The sequence below is a fragment of the Ambystoma mexicanum genome, chromosome 1p (assembly GCF_040938575.1).
Source record: "Ambystoma mexicanum isolate Mex_15411 chromosome 1p, UKY_AmexF1_1, whole genome shotgun sequence".
NCBI lineage: Eukaryota > Metazoa > Chordata > Amphibia > Caudata > Ambystomatidae > Ambystoma > Ambystoma mexicanum.
The window spans coordinates 37,478,475-37,498,459 of record NC_090921.1 but is presented as its reverse complement, the minus strand read 5'-3'; the positions used below and the strand labels follow the sequence as shown (position 1 = coordinate 37,498,459).

Genomic DNA, 19,985 nt, shown 5'->3' with positions numbered 1-19,985 from the left:
GACATATTCTATTTACATGCGACAGAAAGGCTATTTTAGCAATGTTAGGGGAATATGTAGAACCTACAATTAACATGCTGTCTACGACATGCCATTTCACCATAAGCAGTCGTACAGTGTTGTTGCTTAGTGATCACAATTGCTACCAGCTGCTACTTATCATTACTCTGTGAGCTCTGATCTCTTTTCCCTCCCTGGTCAGTTTCATTTGGCGGATTCCTTGGGGCCAAAGGAGGCTCTTAAAGAAGTGCCAGGTCTGGGCTTTGAGATCGCAGTAGAAAGGATTGATTATCTTGCTGTTAAGAAAGTGCCTCGACAATTGTGTGGTCTGTAATGACGATAAGATACCGCATTCATGAACTTGCCAGTGTGCTGTGAGAGCAGGCGGCAATGTGTAATCAGTATTCTACACAAGATATAAACCTGATGTTATGCTGAAGAGGGGACCGGCTTAATGTCTAAACCATCTTTACCTTGGTGGCATTCATAGCACCCCAGCTTGCCAGCCCTTCAGTATACACAATATGAAATGGCTCGGGCTAGAAGATGTCCTCGTCGTGGCAGTGCAAGGTGTATTAAAGATCCACCATCATCTTATGATCCTTTAACACTGAATTCCTGGTTGGGTGATTTTGATCCTGTGGGCTGGAGCCTTACTAGAGGATCTGGATGGTTTGCTTGCCATAGTATCCTATGCTTTCCAATATGCTGCTTGCGAGGACTTTCATCCCTTGGTTCAGCTGTGTAGGTTTGTGGTACCTGAACCTGCTCGAGCGATCCTGTGTGGCGAGGTATCCTGATGCAGAAGCAGACTGATTGCTTGGAGAGGTGACTTCTATTTGTGCATTCTCATCTTGCCTCTAAAAAGCTACATAGCGGCACACGTCATGTGATTCGGTAAACTCTCTGGTCACTGTCTATGCGCTATGATCCTATTGCCTGTGGCTTACAGGCCATGTAACAGAACTCTCCTAGGTCATTCGGACTTGCGTTTGAGTAATCCTTTGTTTTATGGCCATACTGGGTGACTGGTGATTTCTTTCTTGCAGCCAGAAGTAGAGGTTGAGTTCGCTGTGCTGAAGCCGACAAAGGCTCAATTTCCTTATCAACAGAAATCCTCTCAGCTGAATTTTATGTGCTCACCAAATCCCTAAGCGAAATCAGGAGCTTTGCAATACAACATTCCATGAACGTCGCTGCACTGTCAGGTTCCGCTTTTTCTGGGATTCCCCAAAAACGTATGCAATCCCCTTTGAAGGATCTGCTTCCTCCATAAGCATGAAGTCGTTCCAGACAATCTGTTCCAAACCAGAGCTGCAATCTCCCACAACTCAATTTCATTTTCCAGAAATCAATTTCATCTTCATGCGCTTTTCCTGGACTACTTCTTGTATGTCTAAAGTGCAACTGTCTGCTGATGTCAAGGAAACTTTGACTGAGAAGAGCTCGGTCAGATTTGTGGCTATGTCCCACCATAGTTGTTTATCCACTGGGTGGACATTGGACTGATCCAGATACTGAGCTTGGTCCATGGCGGGTTTTTTCACATCCTTTGTATCAGCAGGAAAGTTATCTATGGAGAGGGCGTTCTGTCATTAGCCATGACACCTAGTGTGACACTGCAGTGTCTGTAAGCGATGCGAGTGCGGTGGCGCACCACATCAGGTAAAGAGTGCAGCTTGGAAGGGGAATGGTGCAGGCAGTTGCAGTTCTCTGTGAGGAGGTCCCACAACGCCTCAAAGACATAGCAAGTGATGAACAGGGAATCAGAAGCTTCATGATGAGTTAAATGCTAACACACAGCACCTGAATGAAAGGCCGGAGAATAATTCAATGTATTTATGTGTAGAGATGATTACAGCAGCCACTGCCAGTAGGTGAGGTCTATAGTGGATGCTCTATGAAGAGCAATATTGATAGAAAAAGTGTCCCCCATCTTTGAGCACCGCTCAGGGATGTTGAAAGAATGATGTACATGCACATAAATGCCCTTCCAGTATGGCCGCCGGGAGCGCAATACCTTCCAATAGAGACAGTGTGATAATTCCCAGTGTCACATAGGATTGGGCCAAAGCCCTTTGCATAACCCCAGCACTGAAACAAAACAGAAGAACGAGCATCACAAACAATGGGGAACCCGTAGGGATAAGCTGCGCAGAATCCCCCGCCTGTTGCCTCAGGCGTCTACAGCAGCATTCTGCCAAACCACAACCACCGTCGTTTCAGTAAGAGCTGTTATCCGGGTTTGAAGCAGGATGTCTAACACTTACCAGTGCTCAGAGGCAAACAGCACTGGAAGAATGGAAGTGGTTCAAGGATAGGTACGTCTGTGCCGTGAAGTAGTTGCTAAATGCATGGTTCTTAGAATTCACTCCATTGCGCTGCTAGCCTGCAGAACGATCAGCCTCTGCAGTAAAATCCAGTGGGCCTCATCATGAGTTTGGCGGTAACCCTTAAATCCGGCGGTAGCGCTCTCAGCGCCGGATTTAAGGGTCAGTCGGATCACGAGTACAAATACCGACGGCGCCTTTACAGCCGGCGCAAGTACAGCCAGCTGTAAAAGCGTCGGCTGTAAAAGCGCCAGTATCCATTCGCGCTATTACAGAGCAATCACGAGTCTGGCGTAGGCTCTATTAGCGGCAGAAAAGCGGCAGATAATCCGCCGAAAATACCCCTAGCCAAATGCTGGAGGTAAAAGAACACAGGACACAGCAATGAGGGCCCAGGTGAAACCAATGCAAATCAGAGGCCTACAAAAGGATCCAGCCATGCACAACACACCCTCCCCAACACCATTACACCAGCAGGAGCAGGGAGGAGACAGCAATAAGGACCCAGGTGAAACCAATGCAAATCAGAGGCTTACAAAGGACCCACCCATGCACAACACACCGTCCCCAACACCTGAACACCAGCAGGAGCAGGGAGGAGACAGCAATAAGCACCCAGGTGGACCCAATGCAAATCAGAGGCCTACAAAGGAGCCGCCCATGCACAACACACCCTCCCCAACACCATTACACCAGCAGGAGCAGGGAGGAGACAGCAATAAGGGCCAAGGTGAAACCAATGCAAATCAGAGGCCTACAAAGGACCCGCCCATGCACAACACACCCTCCCCAACACCATTACACCAGCAGGAGCAGGGAGGAGACAGCAATAAGGGCCAAGGTGAAACCAATGCAAATCAGAGGCCTACAAAGGACCCGCCCATGCACAACACACCCTCGCCAACACCATTACACCAGCAGGAGCAGGGAGGAGACAGCAATAAGGGCCCAGGTGAAACCAATGCAAATCAGAGGCTTACAAAGGACCCACCCATGCACAACACACCCTCCCCAACACCAGAACACCAGCAGGAGCAGGGGGGAGACAGCAATAAGCGCCCAGGTGGACCCAATGCAAATCAGAGGCCTACAAAGGAGCCGCCCATGCACAACACACCCTCCCCAACACCATTACACCAGCAGGAGCAGGGAGGAGACAGCAACCAGGGCTCAGGTGAAACCAATGCAAATCAGAGGCCTACAAAAGGATCCAGCCATGCACAACACACCCTCCCCAACACCATTACACCAGCAGGAGCAGGGAGGAGACAGCAATAAGGACCCAGGTGAAACCAATGCAAATCAGAGGCTTACAAAGGACCCACCCATGCACAACACACCGTCCCCAACACCTGAACACCAGCAGGAGCAGGGAGGAGACAGCAATAAGCACCCAGGTGGACCCAATGCAAATCAGAGGCCTACAAAGGAGCCGCCCATGCACAACACACCCTCCCCAACACCATTACACCAGCAGGAGCAGGGAGGAGACAGCAATAAGGGCCAAGGTGAAACCAATGCAAATCAGAGGCCTACAAAGGACCCGCCCATGCACAACACACCCTCCCCAACACCATTACACCAGCAGGAGCAGGGAGGAGACAGCAATAAGGGCCAAGGTGAAACCAATGCAAATCAGAGGCCTACAAAGGACCCGCCCATGCACAACACACCCTCGCCAACACCATTACACCAGCAGGAGCAGGGAGGAGACAGCAATAAGGGCCCAGGTGAAACCAATGCAAATCAGAGGCTTACAAAGGACCCACCCATGCACAACACACCCTCCCCAACACCAGAACACCAGCAGGAGCAGGGAGGAGACAGCAATAAGGGCCCAGGTGAAACCAATGCAAATCAGAGGCTTACAAAGGACCCACCCATGCACAACACACCCTCCCCAACACCAGAACACCAGCAGGAGCAGGGGGGAGACAGCAATAAGCGCCCAGGTGGACCCAATGCAAATCAGAGGCCTACAAAGGAGCCGCCCATGCACAACACACCCTCCCCAACACCATTACACCAGCAGGAGCAGGGAGGAGACAGCAACCAGGGCTCAGGTGAAACCAATGCAAATCAGAGGCCTACAAAGGACCCGCCCATGCACAACACACCCTCCCCAACACCATTACACCAGCAGGAGCAGGGAGGAGACAGCAATAAGGGCCAAGGTGAAACCAATGCAAATCAGAGGCCTACAAAGGACCCGCCCATGCACAACACACCCTCCCCAACACCATTACACCAGCAGGTAGGAGACAGCAATAAGGGCCCAGGTGAAACCAATGCAAATCAGAGGCCTACAAAAGGACCCACCCATGCACAACACACCCTCGCCAACACCATTACACCAGCAGGAGCAGGGAGGGGACAGCAATAAGGGCCCAGGTGAAACCAATGCAAATTAGAGGCCTACAAAAGGAACCCACCCATGCACAACACACCCTCGTCAACACCATTACACCAGCAGGAGCAGGGAGGAGACAGCAATAAGGGCCCAGGTGAAACCAATGCAAATCAGAGGCCTACAAAAGGACCCACCCATGCACAACACACCCTCGCCAACACCATTACACCAGCAGGAGCAGGGAGGAGACAGCAATAAGGGCCCAGGTGAAACCAATGCAAATCAGAGGCCTACAAAAGGACCCACCCATGCACAACACACCCTCGCCAACACCATTACACCAGCAGGAGCAGGGAGGAGACAGCAATAAGGGCCCAGGTGAAACCAATGCAAATCAGAGGCCTACAAAGGACCCACCCATGCACAACACACACTTCCAAACACCATGCTGCCATTTGGAGCCGGGAGCCTTGATGTGGACATCTACCTGCTGCGCCTGGAGCTACAGAGGCCAGCCAACCAGGCCAGGGCCTGGGAGCGCAGGGGGTGGTGGGGATGAGGAGAAGGAGGAGGAGAGCAGCACCAGCAAGGCGGCCAGCCATTCCCAGGGTCAGGCCAACACCCTGGGCCCTGACTGATGGCCAGTTGGTGACCATGTATAGGCTGGATAGGGCAACCATCACCCAGTTGCTGGACACAATTCAGGATGACATCGGCAGCCATATAGCCATCAGCACAGCAGTGCCCCCGCTTGTGAAGCTCGTGTTGGTACTACAGTACCTCGGGACTGGCAGGTACCAACACACCGTTGCCATGCTGCATGGTATGGGCCAGTCCACCTTCAGTGCCGTGCTGCGACAGGTGCTGGATGCACTGCTGCTCCATGTAAATGAGCACATTGCATTGCCAGCCATACAGGCACAGGTGAACCAGCTGAAGGGTCAATTCCATGCCATTGCCCAAGTTCCGAATGTCATAGCAGCCCTGGACTGCCACATATGCAGCACTCGTACCACCCCAGGCACAGGAGGCAGCCTACAGAAAACGGAAAAATTACCATTCCACGAATGTGCAGATGACATGTGGCCCTGACCGCACCTTCAGCCACTGCTGTGCCCGCTATCTAGGATCCACCCACGACTCCATGGTCCTGCGCAACAGTGCCCTGCCAGCCTACATGGAAAGGCATTGAGACCAAAACACATGGATGCTGGGTGAGTACAAGTGTAGTCCGTAATGCATGTTAAATTACATCTGATGGGGCTGGACATACACAGTGAAATGCCTGCATGCCAATGGGCAGCACCAGCACTGCGGCATTCCCATGCATGTACCTCGCACGAGAACCCTTGGACATGTCCAACACAGCAGAACACACCCAGTCTGGATAGCAAAGACATGTGGCAGCACAGTCACATATGGAAGCCCTACTACCACAAAGCCTCCTGTGTGTGTTGCAGTATAGCTTTGACACCACAGACATCCCACCCTGGCCACCCGACAGCCATGCCAATGTTACACGAAAGTAGGGACATTGACAAAAGCACTACAGCAAACTAGTCTGATTAACGACAATGTACATCCCTGAAACACTGACCCCTGATTGGCCAATCACATGCCTGGAGAACTGTAGACAACAGTGCCAATCAGCAAACACAAGAGCAGCCAAAGGGAATTCCATTGACACATGGCCTAACCACATGTCGCATGCACAAGCAGATAGAAGGGTCCCCTCCTCCAGTGACAAGGGACAGAGTAACAGGGGTGTTGATAGTAGTAAGAAGTCCATTGAATCAATGCTGCCCCTAGCACAACACGCCCCACAATGTAAGTGACCATATGAGAACTAGCCCACATGTAATACATGAGTGTGATGCACATAACAACTTACATATACATAGATACACAGCTGCATGGCAACCTCACGCCATGCATGTCCCGGAAGGCAAAGGGTGGATGCCAACATTGCAATGAGATAGCATGACCTCTTCAACACAAACATGATCCTGCTGCCAATGTCACTGATGACTGAGCCTTGTGCACCCACTGAACCTACCATGTCCTCATACCTGCATTCTCGCCCCTGCAGGTGATTCTGGATATCCCAAGAACACGTGGCTCATGACCCCCGTGCGTCATCTGCACACGGCAGCGGAGCGGGCATACAACATTGCCCATGGACGTACACGCATATGCGTGGAGAGGGCATTTGGACAGCTGAAGGCACGCTTCCGGTGCCTAGACCGCACGGGAGGGTCATTGTATGCACCTGAAAAAATTGTACTTACATGTGCCATGCTGCACAACATTTGCTGTCGCAGGAATGTGTCACTACCCCCGATGCTGATGTGCAGCCACCTGAGGATGGGAGTGAAGATGATGATGTGCCAGAAGGTGTCGCATGTGCACACAGGAGCGGGGTGAGGGGGCACTGCCCCCGATGCTCATGTGCAGCCACCGGAGGATGGGAGTGAAGATGATGATGTGCCAGAAGGTGTCGCATGTGCACACAGGGATTGGGTGAGGGGGCACTGCCCCCGATGCTCATGTGCAACCACCTGAGGATGGGAGTGAAGATGATGATGTGCCAGAAGGTGTTGCATGTGCACACAGGAGCGGGGTGAGGGGGCACTGCCCCCGATGCTCATGTGCAGCCACCGGAGGATGGGAGTGAAGATGATGATGTGCCAGAAGGTGTCGCATGTGCACACAGGAGCGGGGTGAGGGGGCACTGCCCCCGATGCTCATGTGCAGCCACCGGAGGATGGGAGTGAAGATGATGATGTGCCAGAAGGTGTCGCATGTGCACACAGGAGCGGGGTGAGGGGGCACTGCCCCCGATGCTGATGTGCAGCCACCTGAGGATGGGAGTGAAGATGATGATGTGCCAGAAGGTGTTGCATGTGCACACAGGAGCAGGGTGAGGGGGCACTGCCCCCGATGCTGATGTGCAGCCACCTGAGGATGGGAGTGAAGATGATGATGTGCCAGAAGGTGTTGCATGTGCACACAGGAGCAGGGTGAGGGGGCACTGCCCCCGATGCTGATGTGCAGCCACCTGAGGATGGGAGTGAAGATGATGATGTGCCAGAAGGTGTTGCATGTGCACACAGGGATTGGGTGAGGGAGGGGAGGTTGGCCAGGCAGGGCTTGATTGTGAATTATTTTTGATACGGGTGATGGCTATATTTTGCACATGTCATTTGAACACTAAAGAGCACTTAATCACAATCACAACTATCCATGCTTTGTATGAATTTTGAAGGTTTTTTATTTAAAGAATGTCAATCCCCCCTCCCCCCAGTGAACACCCAGCACACAATCCCCCCTCCCCCCAGTGAACACCCAGCACACAATCCCCCTCCCCCCAGTTAACACCCAGCACACAACCCCCCTCCCCCAGTGAACACCCAGCACACAATCCCCCCTCCCCCAGTGAACACCCAGCACACAATCCCCCTCCCCCCAGTGAACACCCAGCACACAATCCCCCCTCCCCCAGTGAACACCCAGCACACAATCCCCCTCCCCCCAGTGAACACCCAGCACACAATCCCCCCTCCCCCAGTGAACACCCAGCACACAATCCCCCTCCCCCAGTGAACACCCAGCACACAATCCCTCCTCCCCCCAGTGAACACCCAGCACACAATCCCCCTCCCCCAGTGAACACCCAGCACACAATCCCCCCTCCCCCCAGTGAACACCCAGCACACAATCCCCCCTCCCCCAGTGAACACCCAGCACACAATCCCCCTCCCCCCAGTGAACACCCAGCACACAATCCCCCCTCCCCCCAGTGAACACCCAGCACACAATCCCCCCTCCCCCAGTTAACACCCCACAACAGTGCAGGTAGGTGCATGTTCTCAGGGCACCCACAACAATGCCATGTCCATCTATGATGGTCACGGGCGCTTTCCATGTCCTGGCCCCTCTGGTGTGTGGGATCTCAGGTGGCGCAATGAACGGTGCATAGGTGAAGGCTCAAGGGATCCCTCCGTGGGTGTAGTGGAGGTTGATGGGACTGACCCGGTGACCTGCAGATGCTGGGGGAGAAGGTTGTTCGATTCCCTTGTCTGCTAAGCAGATACTGCCTCGCACACCTCCCGTACCCTTTGGCCAAAACCTGTCATGGCTGCAGTGCATTGCTCCACCACTCTCCATGTGCGTTCGTTGTCTCGGGCAATGTACTTGCAGCCATGCCGTATGGACCCGCTGATGGCCTTGATGTGCCGGCTGTGCACTTTGGCCATGGACTCCACTTTTGCCTGTTTGGCCTCAATTATGTTCAGATGTCCCATCACAGCTGCTCCTGTGACAAAAGGTACCCCTGGTGCGGCGGGTACCGGCATGGCAGCTGTGCGCTGCTGGCGGGGGGGCTGCATGGGGACATGTTGGCAGCTTGGATGGGGCTGCTGTGGTCTGAGGACCGGTCTTCTGGGGTGCCATATGATGGTGTGTCTACACCTGGCTCTGGCGTGCGGACACGACACACATGCACACATGGGGTTTGTGCTCCCTGTGTGACTGGCCCTGGGCTCCCCTGTGGTGTGGCCATCCCTTCAGTGTCGCTGCATCTGGGGGAATGCAACAGTCCTGCCTGAGGCGCAGCCAGAGGTGTCTGTCCCTCATTGGGCTCTGACCCACAGGTGACTCCCTCTGCATCGAAGTCTGCATGATGGCTTGGGGTGAGGTAGGCGCTGACACCCTGCGGCCATGTGGGTGCTGCAGCCGTCTGGTTGGGCTGCGGTGTGGTGATGTGGGATAGGTCTGGCATCGGTTTGCTTCCGAGCTGCCCCTTTGCGGGGTGGTGGTGCTGGTCATAGTACGCTGCCTCGGGCGCTGTGATGAAGTGGCCTCCTCACCGTCACTGTCATCCCGTGACGATCGCCATGTGCCTGTAGGGTACATAGGGTGTGGATTGAGTTCAGGGCAGCCTACATTAGTGTCATGCAGTTCATGGCATCAAGTGGGATTGTAGGCAGTAGCAGTAGTGATTATGCATGGCACTTGCATTTTGTTCAATCCCCATGTAGTGATTGGCGGAATATGTGAGTGTAGAGGAAGACTGCACGGAAATGTCTGTGTGCCATCATCACATGCGGGATGGGGATGCACCATGCACATGGTCCTGGGGGTTTATTCATGCACACTCACACTCTACGTAGCTGTGCCATGGCAATGGATGTCTGTCCCCTGGCACTTGTATTGATGCAGTGCACGTACAGGGGATTCTAGGGGGCACTACGGTTCAGGTTCAAAGGCTCAGTTATGGGTGTCTTCAGTGCCTCAAACACATTTCATGCACATTCATTCACTCAGGGTCTGCATGTGTGGTCCTTTCAGATGCATGCATTTGGGGTGGGACTCACTTGCTGCAGGCTGGATACCAGTGCCAGCCTGCGCTCCACCAACTCCCTCTATGGTGCCCATGTCGATTAGCGCAGTCATCTTCTCCTCCCAGGGTGTGAGCTCGGGTGGTGGTGGTGGTGGCCCTCCTCCAGTGCCCCCGCTTGCACTCCTGTACTGTGAGAGTATGCTGCGTACTCTGACACGCAAGTCATTGAGGCGTTTGCGACTGTCCTCCCCATCCCGGGGCACGCGTCCCACTACAGACACCCTCTGGCTGATGTCCAGCCAGATCTGTGCACGACGCTACCCGCTTGTCTTGCGCGGCTGTAATTCATCATGGTGGATCTCTGCCTCCTCCACAAGTACGGCCAGCACCTGGTCACTGAATTTTGGTTTCCTGACCCTGTCCAGGGCTGCCCCTAGTGCGCTCCTGTGACATATTTCACTCTTCCCAGGGGTGGAAGGCTTGCAGGGGCTGTGATATCCGACGGATTGTGATTTTCAAAATGGCTGCCGCTTTGTTTCCCGTTCCGGCATTGATGCGTTTCCTGCAGGCGCTATTAGCGCGGGATGGTGGAAGCGCTCGGTGCGCTGGATTTACGGGTTCTTGGGCCTTTTTCCCGTCAAGCGCTATTTGCGCTAACACCATTTCCCTATGCACGTGCATGCAAACTCGTGATCTGGTGACCTATCCGCCGGGGGGCTTGGTGTTAGAGCTAATACCGCTCGACAGGAAAACCGCTGCATTACCGCCAAACTCGTGATGAGGTCCCGTATGATTATATGTCAGCTCGGCAAGTTGGTGGGTCTACGCCGAAGAATAGCTCAATGTGCATATATTCAGCTGCTCTCTAGTGTAATCTGAGGATGGTTTATCGTATACCGCTAGTATATGTAAAGTAAGGGGTCCCAGGCAAGATGCCGTCAGCTTAAACAATCATCTTGAAGTTGGCTATCGCCACCACCACCACTCAGTGATCCTTTTCATAAAAGCTGCTTCCCTGAATGGATCTTCTGATCCGAGTAAAACGATGATCTCTCTAAGCTTTTCTCACATTAAGTTGACTGGCCTGGTCTCTCCCCTCGATGGGCCCTCTGATGAGTAAGCCGAGATGAGCTTGCACTGATGCTTTTCTCACACACAGTACACTGGTATGATCTCACCCCTGAATGCCTCCCCCCTTTGCTGAGTGTGCAGATTTGAGATCAGAGTGAAGCTTTTCCTTAAACTCAGTACACTGGTATGGTCTCTCCCCTCAATGGCCCCTCGGAGTAGTGTGTAGATTTGAGCTCGGATTGAAGCTTTTCCTTACACTGGTGTGGTCTCTCCCCTGTATGGGATCGCTGGTGTCTCCGTAACTGTGAGGTCAACCTGAAGTGCATACCACAGTCCCTGCAACCATATGATGTTTCCCCAGAATGGATCCTCTGATGGTTAATCAGATGCTGTCTCTGAGAGAACCATTTCTCATAGTCCATACACTGGTAAGGCTTTACCCCAGTATGAGTTCTGTGGTGTTTGCTCAGGTGTATTTTCATCCTGAACTGCTTACCACATTCTGTGCACTTGTATGGCTTCTCCCCAGTGTGGATAGTTTGATGTGTGTACAGATTGGAACGCGAAGTGAAGCCTTTCCCACAATCTGAACAGTGGTATGGTTTCTTCCCTGTATGGCGCATACAATGTTTCCTTAGGTGTGAGTTAACTCTGAACTGCTTACCACATTCTGTGCACTTGTATGGCTTCTCCCCAGTGTGGATAGTTTGATGAGTATATAGATTGGAGCTCGAAGTAAAGCTTTTCCCACAATCTAGACAGTGGTATGGTTTCTCCCCTGTATGGCGCATACAATGTTTCCTTAGGTGTGAGTTAACTCTGAACTGCTTGCCGCATTCTGTGCACTTGTAAGGCTTCTCCCCAGAGTGGATCCTCTGATGCACGTCCCCACTGTGAAGCACTTCCCACAGACCATACACTGGTATGGTTTCACACCAGTGTGCGTTCTCTGATGTTGCCTCAGCAATACTTTTAGCCTAAACTTCCTTCCACATTCTGTGCACTTATACGGTTTCACGCCAGTGTGGATGCTCTGATGCGCGAGCAGACTAAAACTCGTAGTGAAACATTTCTCACATTCTGTACACTGGTTTGGTCTATCCCCTGTGTGGATTCTGTGATGCTGTACCAGGGCAGATCTGTGAATAAAGTGCTTACCACATTCCGGGCACTCAAAAGGCTTCTCGCCAGTATGGATCTGCTGAGGTTTGCACAAATGTGAGCGGACAGCAAAGCTTTTCTCACACTCAGTACATTTATAGTATCGCTCTTCAATAAGTGCTCTTTGGGGTTTCATTGAAGTGGGCCTAGTAGCAAAGCCGTTTCCACAGATTATACTGGCGATACCGCCCTCCCCCGTGTGGATACTCAGGTGTCCCATGAGTTGGGACTGCTGACTGAAGCCTTTATCACAGTGTAAGCACTTATACGGTCCTGTGTGGAAACTCTGATGCGTTCGGAAGCTGGACGGGTCTGTAAAGCTTTCCTCACATTCAGTACATATGTAGGGCATGTGACTCTTTTCCGAGTGTGCTGCTTCCCATCCTTGTCGTTCTTCCGTAGCATTTCGCTCCCTCTTCTGGATAGCCCATCTTCTAGGATTTATTTGCAGACTCTTCTTTTGAGGAATGGTCCAATTTTCTGTTAAAAGAAGCAGACGTATCCATTATTATTTTAGGTTATTAGACAATTTAAAGATTAAAAGCCTAAGTTCAGAGATGCAAATTCTTGTCCTCATTCCCACAAAGGCACAGTTTGATACCGAGTGACTTCTTGTACCTCTCGCCCATCCAGATTAAAATCAGAGTTACAAATGAGGATTTTGAAGCCTAAACAGTTTTAAAAGATCGAAAATAAAACACAGTAAACGCGACAACATGTCAGATCTTCAATCAAGTGCCAAATTCACCAACGAATCTGCGGTACCAATTTCTTTGAATAAAGGTTTTCAATAACAAGAGCTGCTCTAAAAGTAATATTACGGCCATACCCCATCATCTAAAGGTGCCACAGATTTCTGCAACATGGAAAACTGCTTGATATGATTTGGAAAAGGCCAACGTTTGCAAAATCCTATGCCATGCATACTTAGTTCAGCCCTTTGTATAGGTCATCACAATATATAAACCAGGGCGTCTTGGAGTTATGGTGGCGCAGCTTCCAACACTTGCTGAATTTAAGCGGTTTGTTTCTTCGTCTATATTTCACATTATCCATTTTCTTTTGCGGTGGTCATAGCGGAAGTCATATGCAATGTCATCAGTGTGTGCCTAAGCTACACATCATGGAGTTCGCCCAGTACGCGTCCATGGACCATTGCATATGTCCTTTGGCTAGGTCAGTGGCTACATTGCCTGGGGCATGTCCTTTGACCATGCTCTGTGCCTTGCTCTGACACCCAATGAGGTGACAGGAAGTAACTTAGAAAGAGTGACTGAGACAGGGGTTTGTGCAAGGGGGACATGGGGGACTGTGACAAGGGTAATGAGGGGGATATAATATGTAATGGCATTTATAATGCGCCTATACACAAGTGTTTCAAGGTACGATGAGGCAAGGGAGGGGAACAAAGGGAGGACGGACAACGATCCTACTAGGCCAGGTGTCGCAAATGCAAGGGAGGGGTTAAGGGGTAAAGTGCAGGGTGGGGAGGGAGGGGACAGTGCAGTACATGGGATAATAGAATAAATAGTAAAGTATGGCCGAAAGGTGGCAAGTGCAAGGGTAAATGGTAAGTGCAGGCATCAGGTGTCAAGTGCTGGTAGTGGGGCTGTAGGGATACAGCAAAACAGTCCCCAGTGCGGGGGTTGCCGGGAGGGCAGTGCAGGTGTGTGACTGGCGGAGGAAGGGACCTGGGCCCAAGATCAGAGGTTGGCCAGGTAACCAGAGCAGTTTCAGTTCCAGGCAGGAAATCAGCAGGGGAGAGGAGGAGAGAAGGCAGAAGTAAAGAGAAAGGTTTTGAGGTGCTTCCAGAACCAGAGATGGTTCTCCTCAAGTTTCAGGGGACAGAGAGGCTGTTTCAGAGGGATAGTCCAGCCTAGAGAGAACCATAGCTCTGGAGACAGTGAGCTTCTGGGTGAAGCAGAGGAAAGGAAGAATACCTCTGAGATGGTGCAGTTGGCAGTGTGACTTCTTAGAGACATCAGAGATGTGAGGAGAGAAGGAGAGTGTGGTGTCGAAGATGACCCCAAGGTTTTTAGCCACACAGTTGGGAGCAGGGAGAGGGCCAAGAGAGGCGTGCCAGAGAGTGACAGGAAAAGGGAGTGTGGGTATGCCAAAGAGGAGAATCTCAGTCTTACTGGCATTAAGGCAGAGATCATTGGCGGCACACCACTCCTGGATGGCGGACAGACAGTCAGAGATGAGAGAGGGAAAAGAGGTGGCTGAGGGTAGCCTGAAAAGGAGCTGAGTGTTATCCACATAGCACTGGAAGTTGGGGCAGAGCTCAGCAATGCGGTGGGCAAGAAGAGCCAGGTATTGGTTGAACAGCCAGGGAGAGAGGTTAGACCCCTGGGGAACACCAGAGGTAGAGATAGTGGTACGCTCACCTGGTTTCCACGGGGGTGCCACACGATACTGGATGGAGGTCTAAGTGCCATCCCGGACCCCTCTCTGCTTGGTTATGTATCAAAAGTTGGGTATCGCCTATAACAGGAGAATGGAGGGGTAAAATACTGGTTCTGTGATGGGTGGACTCCCACCTCCCTCTGGTCCAAATCCCCTCCCTTGGGGTTACTGCACACCTTATCTCTCTGCAGGGGCGCATGGTTGGTGTGGGCGTTCCGTGGACCTAGTTGCTTCACTGGTCCGTGTGCCCTTATGTCGGGTCCAGACCAGCTGTGACTCTGACTCTGCTTGCTGTCTTCCAGGTGAGATATAATGCGCAGAGCGTTGCGCTGTTTATTGGTGTTAATTGCTAACCTGTGATCTCTTCCTTTCTTTGTAGAGGTTGCGGTGATGTTCCGGAGTGATGAGCAATCGAAGCGCTGCTTACCCAGGTAAGTGCTTTGTTAATGCTGACCTTGTTCCTACTTCCCTTGCAGGTTGTGGGGAAACCCGGAGATGGGCGAGGTAAGAGAAGCGCAGGGTGCTGCCAGGACTCACTGCTTGCCCAGGTAAGAATTGTTATTAATGCTGTCCTTGTTTCTTTACCTTTGCAGGTTGCAGGGAACTCCGGAGATGGGTGAGGTAAGCGAAGCGCAGGATGGATTCAAGACCGGTTACTTCACAGGTAAGTGTTCTTGCTCGCTAATGCTGTTCTTGTTCTTCCAGGTTATTAATGGCATCTGGATCTAGGGCTTCAGGATCGAGCCGCCGGAGAAGCAGATGAGCAGGAGCTGGACACGGTGAGCGTTACGCTGCAGGATTGCAGAATAACGCGAAGCGTGTTCTGCTGTTTGGGTGTGGTTTAAATAGCCCAGGTAAAGTAGTTCCAGGCCAAGTAGTTCCAGGCCCAGCCACACCCAAAACACTAGACCACATGGCTTGGTTCTAAAGAACTGAGCTGTGTAATAGGCCTCCATGTTGGATTAAGGTCCAAAACTGGTATTGCTTTATTCCTGATAATGAGCCTGGCGCCAAAGGCGCCAGGACTGACTCCATGTATGTTTCTGATGGAGTTTTAATGCCCTTGCGGCCAGTGTGAAGGGTTTTAGTCCCACTGCTGCCAGGGGGCTGTTATACTTGAGGGGGTCAGGGGCATGGATCGTGACAGATAGAGATAGAGGAGAGGAGAGGAAGGAGCCAAGTTGAACCTGGGAGGGTCGATCAGAGAGAAAAGAAGTCAGCCACGACCGGGCATGATGGGGGCTGTTGGAGGAGGCAGGGTAATGCAGCGATGGGACGTGCTAGAGGGAGGCAGGGATAATAGGGTCTGATGAGGCAGAGGGAGCCATGGAAGACTCTGGCAATGTTATGGGGGACTGGGCGAGGAGGACAAACATGGAAATTGGGTTACAGAACAAGGAAGCGTGAGGCAGGTTAATGGGGACTAGAAAACAGTTTCACTGGGGTAACAGGGCATTAGGATGAGGAAGATTGAAGCAATGGACTGGGTTAGGAAGAATCCTTCTTGGTAGTGGAGCACTAGGAGGAAGAAAAGAGAGGCAAGGGTAGGGGTGGCCCTGCCCATGTCACTTCTATGAAAATATGTATATATATATATATATATATATATAATGTTGTAAACATAATAACTGCACAAAACTTCAAGGGCAGCTTAATCTCTACATTTCATGGACAGGTTTACTAAATAACATGAAAACTTAGACTGTGGAACCTTTTGATACGAAAGGGCTTGTTTATTGAGACGCCACCTCACAAGTACACCGGACACTGCATCAGAACACATGTTCACATGAACAGATTTTCACCAAACTACCAAAAGGCAAAACTGCTGCACCTTGTGCCCAACTTGCTTCTGATTTGAAGCAAACCAGTCCAGCGGTTTAGGTTCATTTTCCCTATGGGAAAACCAGTGCAAAAAGTAAAACACTACTTATTTCAACAGTTGTATCTTTTTCACAGTTGTACACGTTTTCACCAAACCTTCCAAATTAGGAGGTCCCGGGACTAAAAAACATCAAGCAAATGCATCAATTGAGAGAAAAGTTATTTGCAAAAGAATGTTTGCTAAATCCACAATCTTGGGTTCACCTTAACCATAGGGCAATGGCTCCAGCCCTCTGATATTTCAGCTTTACAAGCTAGCCTAAGCTAGCCCAAGCTAGCCTCTGCAGTAATGAATTCTTTATGCGCGGCATGACATCTCAACCCTCTCTCTGTCTGATCTGAAATGTGTTTTTGCCACGCCTTGTCAGTCATATTTCTCATTTGTATTGTCAGCATCGGCTCCAGGTCTCAGCCAAGAATCTGTGTTCTCCCTGCCATCCATTTCTTCTCCTTCTCCAGTCCTTCCCCTCTGAACAGCCTCATAACGCCAGGAGAATGATCTACCCAGTGCGTCATCTTTAATATCCTTCGAAGACCGGCAACGCCCGCCTAATTTTCCAATGAAAAGCATGCCCTCCACAGAAGTGACCTAAGGGGGGAGGGGGTATAAGAGCATTCCATTCCCAGCATTCCTCCTGCTGATATAATGGGAGGAAAACCTGCAATCCAGAGGACGGGGCGTGGGGGGCTGAAAGGAGGAAGAGAAGGTCTCAGACTAATGGAAACACCAGTAAGTAATCTCGACATTGCCTCCTCATCTCAATCCTCAAGTGTCAGGATTTACCTCAGCAGCAATAAGAAGGGAAATTGCATCAAAAGACAGGACCACACCAAGTTGCAGAGAAAACCAATGAACTTCAACAGATCCGTCAATCACTTGACACAAAACAAACAAACCAGCTGAACCAAATCCCTCTCGGAAGCGCAACATACAGCGTGCAGTGGGCAATAAATGTACCTGGGGAAGCCCAAGTGGAGGCTCAGAAAAGAGGATGGGCTGCGTGTCCTTTCCCAGGAGACCAGGACATAACCCCTCTGGCCTTGAGATACGAGCTGGAGCTTCAAAGGGGAAACTGCGGCATAATGGGAAAGTCACACCACAGAGACAATAACTGGACTCCCTTTTATCTGAGGAGGGGGGGGCGGAGTACAGTGGTTGGTAATGGACCTACACACTGAAGAAGGGGCCAGACAACCTGAATATGGCCTGGTCTTACTTCCTTCCTGAGACCACCCCTCTTCACTTCCTGCAGAGAAGGCACTCTTGACAGCTGGCATTGGAAGGATTGACCCTTGTTATAGGAGGCAGTGTTGGCCCCTTACAGGAGGCCTGGAAAGTACCAATCCACTGTGGCAATGCAACAATATAACTGGGGTTGAGACCCCCTACATTGAATCATCTTTAGATCATCTTGGAATAACAGGAAAGACAATATCACAGAAACCTTGTTGGGGAAAAGACCCATCCCTTCTTATTGCTGCTGTGGTAAATCCTGATACTGGAGGATTGCGATGAGAAGGAGGGATGAGGAGACAATGTTGAGATTAACTGACCCACCCCCAGTCACCACCCCCACCCTCTTTCCAAGCCTTTCCTCTTTTCTCCCCTAATGAGGTCGCTAGACAAGTCCGATCTATAAAAGCCTCGTCAAAACAGGTTCATCCCTGTTCCTGTAAAACTATCAAGGACCACATTGATACCCTCAATCCGGCCCTTGCAGATTTCTGTAAACTTTCCTTTGCCCCAGGATCCTTCCTCTCCCCTCTGAAGCACTCCCTTGAGCATCCTCATCTCAAGAAACCAACAGCTGATCCGACTTGTCTGGCTAACTATCGTCCAATTTCCATTACTCCCTTTTTGGGTAAACGCCTTGAAAAGTTGGTCATCTCTCAGCTTAACCTTCATTCTGATTCTGTGGGTTCTCTCCATATTTGTTAAGATGGATTTCTGAGCTCTGTCCTGGAGGGGCAGAGGTTCAGAAGGCCAGCCTAGTTTCTTGGAACAGGGTAACCTCTGGACAAGCCAGACCAATCAGGGTAGCGATCGCGGCGGTCAAGACTAGGTCTCAAGAGGAGTGAGGGTGACAAAGCACGCAATGAGCACACAAAGCAAGGACAATTACAAACTACTCCAAGCAGTTGTTATATTAAAAATATAGACACATTTATTACAAGGCCTTTGTAACATTGACCGTAGCGAGAAATCACAATAAAACTCAAGTAAACCAACACATCTCAATCAAATACAATATATATACAAATACAAACGAGTCTAACGAGTAAGATGCACGAACTGTGTAGACCACCTAAATGGGGAGGAAAACAGGCAGTGCGAATAATAATTAGACCCAGTCCGCCTTCAGAGGCTCCTAACTAAAAGGAAGTCCAAGCCCTACGAAGAGTGGAGCCTTGTGCTCAAAAGTACCTGCCATGCTGGTGCCAACGGGCAAAAAGAGGAGTCTCTTCGAGGGAATCAGGCAGTTTAGTTCGATGAACAATTGAAGATGAATAGAGCTCCGCGACTCCAGCGCAGCCTCCACTGTGGGCAGAAGCAGAGCGCGAGTACGGAAAGGCGTGCTGTTGGCCACAGCGGGGAAAAGCTATGGGCTACTGCAGGAGGGCGACCAGTTCCTAGCGATGCTACTCACCGGTCCCCGATGCAGGCAGACCCAGGCTTCTCCGCGTCAGTTTCAGTGCTGGCAGGTTCAGATACGAGCACGGGACGGCTCGGGGTCGTGTAGATTCCGCAGCAGCAGAAGTTGAGTTGAGGATGTCCCAAACGCAGTGAACCCGCACAGTTTGTTACCACAGCAGGGCAACGGAGCGGCCATGTGTATTTCAGCCCAATGTACACTACTCACTTCAGAACTGGGAATGCCAAGTGTACGAATCGTGTGAGAGTGACAAGGACTCTTAATACAAGACAACCTGACGGTGGTTACAGAGCAAGACTCCTGGGTAGGCTGGTCAGTCTGCTGGATGGCCCAGAGACACTTCCGAAGGCTTACGTGTAGGAGATGGTGAAGATGCCGAGAATAGTTGTTCCCACTATTCCAAGGGTCGAAGTACCAGTACAGGCCTTCTCGTTCAATCAGAGGTAGAAAGGGTTTCACAAAGCGACAGCAGTGCAGAGGAGCAGTCCTTCAGCGGGTCACCAGCGATTCCTCGGTTCAGCCTCGTGGTTGCAGGATACTTGGCTCCTGTATTCCTTTGTTCGTGAGAACTCAGGAGATCGACATGGTAGTGGTGTTTCCAGCCCCCTCTTATCCACGGTTCCCTTCGTGCCAAAACGGAGGGGACCCAATGGGAGATCTGCTCATAAAACACTCACACCATACATGGACCTATCACGGACCACGGGGGTCCCAGGCATTTACGACACCCTAGACTCTCTGGCGCCCAGGATGTGTATTGGGACCAGACATCCCAGCCCCCATCCTGG

At 51.2% G+C, this 19,985-nt stretch overlaps 1 pseudogene; it reads right to left on the bottom strand.

Moving 5' to 3' along the window:
* Positions 1–19,985, bottom strand: part of LOC138581997 (zinc finger protein 850-like) — a 124,190-nt pseudogene that overhangs the window by 84,448 nt on the left and 19,757 nt on the right.